This window comes from Euphorbia lathyris, chromosome 5, assembly GCF_963576675.1.
Source record: "Euphorbia lathyris chromosome 5, ddEupLath1.1, whole genome shotgun sequence".
Taxonomy (NCBI): domain Eukaryota; kingdom Viridiplantae; phylum Streptophyta; class Magnoliopsida; order Malpighiales; family Euphorbiaceae; genus Euphorbia; species Euphorbia lathyris.
In genome coordinates, this window is record NC_088914.1 from 76,645,403 (window position 1) to 76,656,182 (window position 10,780).

The following is a 10,780-nucleotide window of genomic DNA, read 5'->3' on the forward strand; positions in this document are numbered from 1 at the left end:
AATATTTAGTGCATTACTAACAAAAAAAAAATATTTAGCGCATTAATAATACATAAAAATATTTTAGACAATTTCAAAAAAAAAAATTGTGTTGCACAATTTCACACGTTAGGGCTAAATCTCCACTTCGCTTGAAACGTTAAGGTTAAATATTTAGTGCACTAATAACACATAAAAATATTTTAGACAATTTAAAAAAAATTGTAATTAATTTATATGTAGCAGGTTTAGTTTTTTTGAAACTATCTAAAATATTTTAGATAGTGATATTAATATAGTTACAAAACAAATATATGAAATTGTTTCAATTTATCGACAAGATGGTTTAGAAGATCCAACGTAGCTAAATAACAGTCAAACAAGTCTTTTCGAATTTTTGGTACAGTGCAATTAAAATTAATCCTACTTAAAAATTATACAAATTAAATCAATATTACATAATTTTATATTATGAAATAATAAATTAAAACTTTTTTATATTTATTTTATAAATTTTATTTTCATTTTTATTAAATAATAAATAAATTTTTTTTTATATTTATGTGGGCAGTGGTACTGCCCACATTAATTGACAGGAATCCAAAGATTCCTGTCAATTGCTCATAGTTTAAAAAAAATATTTATTAGTAACCCGGGTTGGAAAACAGCCCTTTCAGGGAAAACTTTCCCAACCAAGGCCAATGAGGTAATTTTTTCTAAAAATTACCCCAAACAAAGGGTTATCCCAAAGATATATGCATTTTCATAAAAATAAAAAATAAAAAAACTCCAATAACTCTCTTCTATTTTGCTCTCTTTTCTTTTCTTTATTTTTTCTAATTCCGCCATTCACTTTTTGTATTTGATAATTTTCCATCTTTGTTTCTCTCTATCTTCTCTTCTTCTTTTTTAACTAAGGCCCTGGTTCGTTCACTTGTTAGCTAATAGCTGTTGCTGTTGCAGTTGGTGTTAGCTGTTTGCAGTTGCAGTAAGCTGTTAGCTGTTAGCTGTTGATGTTAGTTGTTTAATTACTAGTGTTTGGTAAAATTATATTGAACTGTTGTTGTTCGGATTTAAAATGTCTAAAATGGACATGTTTTAAATTAATCAACGATGAAATTATAAAAGGAAAAATGTGAAATTAAAAAACATGGTACAGTTTTACTCATAACGTTGGCAACTAAGAGAAATTTTACCTCTAACATTGGTAAATTGGGTCGATTTCATATATTATTAAAAAATATAGATATTTTATTTCATATTCAACATCAATTGCACATATCAATAGTTCTAAAAAAAATCATATATTTTTTGTGATTTAATAATAAAATTAAAAATTAATATTTATAAATTCGTCGAAATAGTTGAATTTTTTTTGTTCAACTCGTACAAAAGACTATATTTTTTATTTTCTTAAAAAAAATCACGTCTAATTATATGTTTGCGATCTGTTACTAACAATGATAAAATGATGCACATGTGAAGTGTAGATGACAATATTCATGACCAATAAGACAGTTTGATAAATTATTTTTTAAATTGACCCAACTTGTCAATGTTAGGGGTAAAATTGCTTTTGACTGCCAATATTAGGGGTACAATTGCACCATTTTAGACGTTAAAGGTAAAATTGCTCATAGCTACAAATGTTAGGGGTATTTTTGCACCTTATTCTATTATAAAATAAAAAATGTGTTACACAAATTAATAAAAATAATCTATATAAAAAATAAAATAAAAATTACTGAACGCAAAACCTCGTTCTTCCGGTAATTATGTTGTAGAAATATAAATAATGTTAAAGAATAAACATATTTTGTGGAAATAAGAAGGATAATTTTGTCAATAACAAATAACTACAAACAGTTATTTATGAAAGGCTCCAAATAAGAGCTTTTCGTGAAACGCTCCAAAACACTGCAGTTTTCAGAAAAAATGCTAAACGCTGCGGTTATATAAACATAACTAAACACTATATTTCCTGCGGTTTGGAGTGAAACGCTAAACACTCCTCCAAAAAGCTGAAACAAACACCCTCTAAATTTTCTTCTTTATTCTTCGTGACATCACTCAAACAAAATTATATAATAATTCATATAAATCCATTCAAATCACAAAATGTTCACGTATATAAAATACAAAAATATACCATAAATATATTTTTTACCAGAATTTGTGATTATATGATATGATTTTACCTATTAATTCAGAAGGAGAATGTGTGAATCCAATAGAAAAAGATAAACTTTTTTTATAAATAAGATGATGATAAATACATTAAACGCATAAAAAACATACGAAAACTGTCATCACATGTTTGCAATTGCCGATGGAGAATGGTTTTATTTTATCAATTATTGGAATAAAATATTAAAGATAATGTTACCTAAAAACTGGGGCGGATCCAGAGAGGACGGGGAGGGTCGGCCGACCCTCCGGCTTTCCGGAACATCCTTAAGGAACAGTGGTTCAGCTTTGAATAGCTTCCAAGATAGTCAAAGTCGGTACTTATAATATAGAACGTGATTATGTGACATAACCGAAAGACTATCAGTTTCTTGAATTATCCGCCAACCTTACTTAGCAAGCAAAGCCAATTCCGAATATACAATCCACCATTTTAGCGAGGCAAAAGTTTGCATAGTTGGTCTTAGTGGTAATTAAAGTAACCTCCACATCCAATTGGTTCTATGTTTTGGATCTCCCTCTCTTCAGTTTTTATGTCATTTTAATTTTTTCCTTTAAACTTCATCCTCCTTTATTATTTTTAATTGTTTTTTTAGTCTAAATTGACTATTTGTATCTTATCTCTTCATTAGTAATATTAATTTATAGGGATAAAGTATAGAAATACCTCTAACGTGTATAGACATGAGTAATTTTACCTCTAATAAGTGATAAAATACAGTATGTTTTTAAAAAAAAAATCACGTTTAATCATATATTTGTGATCTGTTACTAATGGATAATAAAATGACACACATATGTGAAGTGTAGATGACAAGATTCATGACCGAAAAGACAATTTGATGAATAATTTCTCTAATTTACCAAACTTGTCAATGTTATGGGTAAAATTGCTCTTGGCTGCCAACGTTACGGGTAAAATTGCACCATTTTAAACGTTATAGGGAAAAATTGTTCTTAGGTGTAAATGTTAAGGTATTTTTACACCTTATCCTTATTTTATATTGAAGCTCAGTTGTTTTGCACCTTAACGTTTCCAATTAAAATCAAATTTACCCTTACATTATCAAAATTTTGAAAATTTTGATTTGACTACTATAAATCAAAGCTTTAAGTCGTTATTAAGAAAAAAAAATTCATGCAATGGAGTCCCTCCGAACTTTAAGCTCTAGCTCCGCCACTGCCTAAAAACAAGGATAAGTGATATATTGTGTGATATGCATAGGATGAATTTTTCATCACTATGTTGTATTTATTTATAGCATTTGTAAGTTTCATGTAACTAACCGAAGAAAAAACATCTTGACCTCTTAATTAAGACATATGTCCCCTGTTTATAACCCTAAAATGGTATTTTCCTTATTTTCTCCTCCAATTTTAAGCGATTTTTCAACAACACATTAAAATATTTTCACCCTCCAAATAAAATATTATTATTATTAAATCAATATTCATAAATCATTTATATTTTTACCAATTTTACAAAATAGGTCCACTATTAAAATTTGTCATGTTTTTTAAAATATTGTCAGCGATATTTTAACCATATACTAACCAACCTCGTTGTCCAAAAACTTTTATACCGTTGAACTCGTCTTAATTAGACGGTCATTTTAAGATCCAGAAGCTTGGTGAACAGAATACGGCGATCTGTTTTTCTGTGAGAAAAAAAAATGCCCAAATTTTTTTAAAAAAATTACAAAAAATATAAAACATCTTTAATTCTTGATTTAAAGTGAGATTCGTTACGGTTTAGTCCAAATCAACGGGATCCGGCGATTAGGTTTGCGTTTTCTGGTGAGAGAAAAAAGTGTCCAAAAAATTCTCAAAAAATTCCAGAAAAATGTAAAACATTATTCTGAGAAACTTTAATTCTTGAATGGAAATGAAATTCCTTACGGTTTAGTCACAATAAAGTTTTGAAATACGTAAAATGAATAAAATTAAGGAAAATGATTTATTGATTTTTAAGGGTAATTTTTTATTTACAATAAATTTTAAGGATTAAAATTATTTTCTAAATAATATAACTAATATAAATTTGAAAATACTAATACTGTATTAAATAATAAAAAAAAAAATGAAATTGAAGACGATAGATAATAAAATTGATTTGGAACAATTAGTAAACTGATTTATTATGTTGGAATAATATAAGTATTATGATGGAACAATATAACTATTTTGTTGGAACAATTGATACACTGATTTATTTTTGGGTCGAAGTGAGATTTCTTACAGCTTAGTCCCAATAAATTGTTGAAATATGTAAAATGGATAAAATTAAGGAAAATGATTTATTGATTTTTAAGGGTAATTTTTTATTTTCAATACATTTTAAGGATTAAAATTATTTTCTAAATAATATAACTAATATAAATTTAAAGATACTATATTAAATACTAAAAAACAAAAACGAAATTGAAGACGGTAGATAATAAAATTGATTTAGAACAATTGGTAAACTTATTTATTATGTTGGAACAATATAAGTATTATGATGGAATAATATAACTATTTTATTGGAACAATTGATACACTGATTTATTCTGTCGGAACAATATAAGTATTATATTGGAACAAATGGTACACTAATTTGGAACAATTTCGTACACTGTCGAAACAATACAAGTATTTTGTTGGAATAATTTAAGAATTCTGTTAGAATAATATAATTATTTTGTTGGAACAATTGATACACTGATTTCAAACAATTGGTACACTAATTAGAACAATTTGTACACTGATTTAGAACAACGTGCTGACGTCCAGCAGTATGTGCTGGTTTTTCCAACACATAGTGCTGAAAGGTAGGACCAAAAACGTATCCAGAAAATTATCAAAAAAAATTCAAAACATGTAAAACATCATTTTAAGAAACTTTAATTCTTGACTCAAAGCGAGATTCCTTACGTTTTTTACCCAATAAATTATTGAAGCATGTAAAATGGATAAAATTAAGGAAAACATATTATTGGGACTAAACCGTAAGAAATCCTTCTTTGACCCAAGAATTAAAGTTTCTCAGAATGATATTTTACATTTTATGAAAGCTTTTGAGAATTTTCTGGACACTTTGTTTTTCTCGCTGGAAAACGCCCACCTAATTGCCAGATTCCGTTCACCGGATTTTTTTTTACCTGAACTTCAGGGATCTCAAAATGATCGTCTAATTTAGATGAGTCTAACAGTATAATTTTTTTTGAAAAACGAGGTTAGGAAGGTCGGAAAAATGTATTTTAAAGAAGGGAAAAGTACAAAAATAAACCTTGTGGTTTGGGTCATTTTCAAACATGAACAATGTGGTTTAAAAGTTTGCAAACTGATACCATGCGGTTCATTCCGTTAGCAAAGAGGGGAAATTTTTTTAACACCCGTTAATTTATCAATTTTGGTCAAAGAGTCAAAGGGCAAATTTGTCCATCTCCCTTACTTTCCTTCTTCTTCCTTTACCATCTTTTTTAGATTCCAACGAATGTGAAAATCTGCAATTTCAACCCAAATCTTTTCTTCCTTCACCATCTTTTTTCATAATTATACCAAACGTTAGCTTCGAAAATATTTGCAGCTCTTTTACCTCTTCAAAACAGCTGTAATTAGAAGAAATTCGAAACAATTTTTTCAAAAAGATCTCCATTTCGCCTCTTCAGATGGTCGAGAATTTGTTGAGTCGATTAGTTGAGCAGATTTCGACAGCACTTATGCGGTGGAGGTTGCGCCAGTGGTCACCGTATGGGGATGTGGCGATGGAGGTGTGGTTGGTGCCCATGTATTTTCCCAGGATGAAGAGAGGACGATTGGCTAAAACGATGTCGTTTTTGGTGAAGCATTCTTCGACTGCCGATGTTGATGATATGACGGCTGTAGGACGGGATCCTAACCGGAGGTAAAAGATTGGACCGTATTTTTGAGAAAGGTTATGAAGCGATTGATGAATTGGTTGCTTAAGAATATGAAAATCAATTTCTCTCTTTAGAATCAAATAGCTATTTGTTATGTTCATAGGTTGTAAATTGAAAGAGTTTAATGTTAATGCAATGCATATGGATTGAGATATAATTAACGCGTTATGGCACAAACACTTCTAGTTTTCATGTCCATTTTCGTTTCGTTTTTAGATTTAGTTTGAGAAGTTGAGTTTCCGGCTCGATGATCCACTTGGCCGGTTTGAATCGGAGCAAGAAATGCAGGAATCGGTGTGATTATCATGACACCAGAAGGAGAAGTAATTATTCTCTCGAAGAAAGAAGTAGAAGATGGGTTTATGCTTGATAAATCTGGACAGCAGGGAATCGTAGGTTGAAGATAGATTTATGAATGGAGAAGATGAACAGATGAACGTAGTAGACCATCGGAGAAGACGAAGATCAAAGGAGAAGAATAAGTACAAAATAATGAAAATTTTAAAAGAAAATAAATATAAAATATAAATTACATGAAGGACAAAAATACCCTTTTGATCTGTTGGCTTTGACCGCCACGTCATCAAAAAATTAACACCGTTACTCATTTAGACCATGTTTGCTAACGGAATGAACCTCAAGGTACCAGTTTGTAAACTTTTAAACCACGTAGTTCATGTTTGAAAATGGTCCAAACCACGAAGTTTATTTTTGTACTTTTCCCTTTAAAGAAAAGAAATAAAACAATTTTCTCTCCCTTGTGTTTCCTATTATTTACAAATTTACCACCTTGCCATTTTCAATTATCATCAAAACTACGTAGTTTTATTCTATCACACCATAAACTCATTGACACACCACAACCTCTTGTATCACTGGATCTCATCTATATATATATATATATTTCAATTTAATTCATAATAACTAAAATAATAATTTAATCAAGAATAAATATTAATAATGTAATTAATTAATTATTATTATTAATTTAGCAACATTACCGAAATAGTATAACCAAAAACTTATTATGTTAATTTAATTCATTATTTATCATGTTAATCTATTTTTGTTGACTTTAAATTAAGATGACTACATAAAAATTTAATTTAATTTATATTATGTTAATTCATCTTTTTGATAGAAATTGGGACGAGACAGAACTAGGGCGGGGTGAGCACCCATGGTTCAAGAACTGTCAAACCCGCAGTATATTAATAAAAGGAAAAATGAATGTTTGAACAAGAAGAGAGAAATGAGAACAAACAAAAGAAGAGGGGATGAGAAAAGTTTAGAGAAAATTAAGAGAAACGCAAATGTGAAATACTACAAATATCATCATTGATAAACCTGTGGTAAAAAGCAGGAGCGGAAGGCCACCAATTAATCATTGAAGAATAGACTTCAAATTTTACCAAAGCATCAACAACTCTATTTCCTTCCCTAAAGATGTGAGAAAAGAGAATGTTCATCCTAGAGCAAATACTGAGATAGTGCAACCATTCTTGTCGAATACTCCAAGGAACATCCATGGAACGATGTCTAAGCAGATTAACAACGTACATTGAGTCTGACTCAACCCAAAGCTGATGCCAATTTTTCTCCCAAGCAAGTTCAATTGCGAAAATAGCTGCTCTTAATTCAGCCATATAAGCAAAAGAAGAGGGGTAGAAAAAGCAAAACAACCTTTGGGAAAACCTCGATAGTTGCGAAAAATACCACCCGCTCCAGCCTCGCCATGAGTGCCAAAAGCAGAGCCGTCCACATTTACTTTAACCCATCCCGAAGGAGGTTTAAATTATGTTAATTCATCTTCATCATGAGTTAACATAACATTTGCTTAAGATGGTGTTTGGTAGCTCCTTTTTATGCTCATGTTTGTCTTTATCACTCTAAAAATGAGAGTTTTATGTGTTTAGTTAGTGACCTCCTGTTTGCCTTTTACTCCTGAAATGTAGTCTTTTACGAAAGTAGAGAATCTGTTTTTTAGGCTCTAAAGGCTTGTTTGATAAAGCACCTAATTACTTAAATTAAAATATTAAACACTTATTTAATTTAAGTGCGTTTGATAACGGTTGTTTCTCTACCACTTAAATTAGTTAATTAAGTTAAAAATCACTTATTTTAATAAGTCAAAATATTTAACCTAACGTTTTAAGTTAAACATTATCAACTAATTTTTATATAATTTATATCATTCAATACTTTCAGCATTTAATACTTAAAATTCAGTACTTGTTTTTTCAGCATTTAATTTTCAGTTTTATCAAATAACACCTAAGTTTCCTTCATTTCATCTCATCATGACAACTTCTATTTACCTAGAAGCTTTCATAGAACTTTTTTTTTTTTGTAGGAAATGGAAAGAAAAAACAACCAAAAACCAACAACTAACCCGGGATTAGCCTAGGGAAGCTAACCCCCATCCGATCATCTGACAGAATCGAACAAAGGAAGTTTGGAGGAGAAGAGAAGGTTGAAATTCCCGGCACCCTTTCATGGCCCTCCGCAGCAAGGCGATCTGCCACCCTATTCTGCTCTCTGTATACATGATAACAGGAGATGATATCGAATGAAGAAGCTTTCATAGAACTTCTATTTACACATAATAATAATAATAATAATAATAGTAAAATCATAAAAATGGAAAGAAAAGCATGCAATATATATATTACTATAGAAAAATGATTTATATAGTTAAATGAAGAAAACAACAAAACACAGAAATAGAAAAACATAAAAGATGGAGAAGAAAGAGGTATTTATACTATGAAGAGGTTTTTTTTTTTTTTTTTTTTTTTTTTTTTGAGAACTACTATGAAGAGGTCTAATTTCTAGATATTACACGAATCAATCAACCATTAAAGAATGGTCCCTTTGCTATGCTATAGAGGTATTTATACTTAACATCATAATAGGAACACTCCTATGTGCTGCCCACCATAATAGGTTATTCAAATTAACTACTTATTAACCATTAAATGTATCCAACTACCTTTATACTTTAGGTTACATTTCGGTTAATTTATTAGTTACAAAGTCCAGTCTGTTGCTGAGCTGCTTAGCTAGGCTACAGATGAAAGGTTTAGCTCCCAAATTTCAGCTTTTTAGTGCAGTGCAGTTTTACATGTGCTTTGGGTAATTTGGAAGACCCGTAACAATTCTATTTTTTTCGGATTTGTCCTCGAATATTCATTACACGCTAAGACTTCTTTGGCTTCAAATTCGTTGGACTGATTATATGTCATTTGCCTCTGTTTGGAACTCAACTGTTGAACTTCATCTGCTTCACACGTTTCGGTTGTTGCCTCGTCGGTCCTAGGCGCCTAGGATTATGTCAGTTCGCTGGTCTGCTCCTCCGTCTGGCTGGATTTAAATTAATTCGGATGCCTCGGTCACCACTGTCAATGCCAGCTGCAGAGGTGTGTTTCGGGATTTTGTTGGATACTATGTGGGTTCTTTTGCTTTTCCTTCTACTTGCTTCCTGGTGCACGTTACAGAACTCTCTGCGCTCTATGCAATTCGCATGACATACAATAAGGGTTGACACCGCCTTTGGCTTGAAAGTGACTCGTCCTGTGTGGTTTCTCTCCTTCGGTCACACGCTTTTTGGGAAGGTAATCAAGTTGCAGATGCGTTGGCCAACTTTACCAGGATCAGTTCGGAGCCTCACTGGTGGGACTCACATCCTCAATTTTGTTCTAGTTTTATTTAGGACAATTGTAACGGCCGAGACTTGTACCGGTTTACTTAGATTTGCCTATTCACTCTTTGGCATTGATTGTATTTTTTTCTTTTTTTTTTATTGATTTGGATTCGGGAGTGGTCGTCTGGGGTACCAATCTAGTTAGAATGTCTCGAACTTCCTTTCCTTTCCTTATCCTCCACCTTTTAATAAATAAATAAAAAATTAGTTACAAAGTCGAGGAGATTTGGACCATAATAATAATAAGGTTAATTTTTTTTAAAAATCGTTATGGTTTTACGATACGGTACATTTGGTTTTTTTCACCTTAAAATAATCATGTGATTTATACTGTTAGTAAAATCAAGGATTTTGTCCTTATACTGTTGAAATGAAAATTCATATTAAAATCCGTTTCTTCTTCTTATGTCAAGAAGAATAAGGAAGAGAAAAAAAAGGTTTTACTAAATTTTTTACTTTTCATATTAAAAACCACTTTTTCTTCTTTTTTCTATAGTCTGGAATTCCAAAAAGAAAAAAAATGATTTTTACTATGAATTTTGACTTTTTAAAGTGAAAAAAATTAGAAAATAACCTTGAATTTTAACGGTATTAGGAAACTCCTTGATTTTGCCAACGGCGCAAATCATATGATTATTTTTTGGATAAAAAAATCACAGATACTAATCTACAAAAACATAAAACCACATGTTTTTTTTTAAATTAACCCTAATAATAATAATAACAACTAGAAGAAAGTACACACATAAATAATGTGGTTTCAGCCAATTTCAAACACGGTCTCATATTCCAAATCTTGACAAACATGAGGTTCATGATGTTAGCAAGACAGTTCAAAAACTAACCAGTGTTGTTAAAAAATTAAAGTGACCGTCAAAATCAAATTGTCATGGTAGTATTTTTATCTTTCTATTTATTTATTTTAGAATTTAATTTTTTTTTTTCATAACCAATTATTATCTTACACCTTATTATTTCTCTACCAACCCTCATTCCTTTCTCCTCAAAT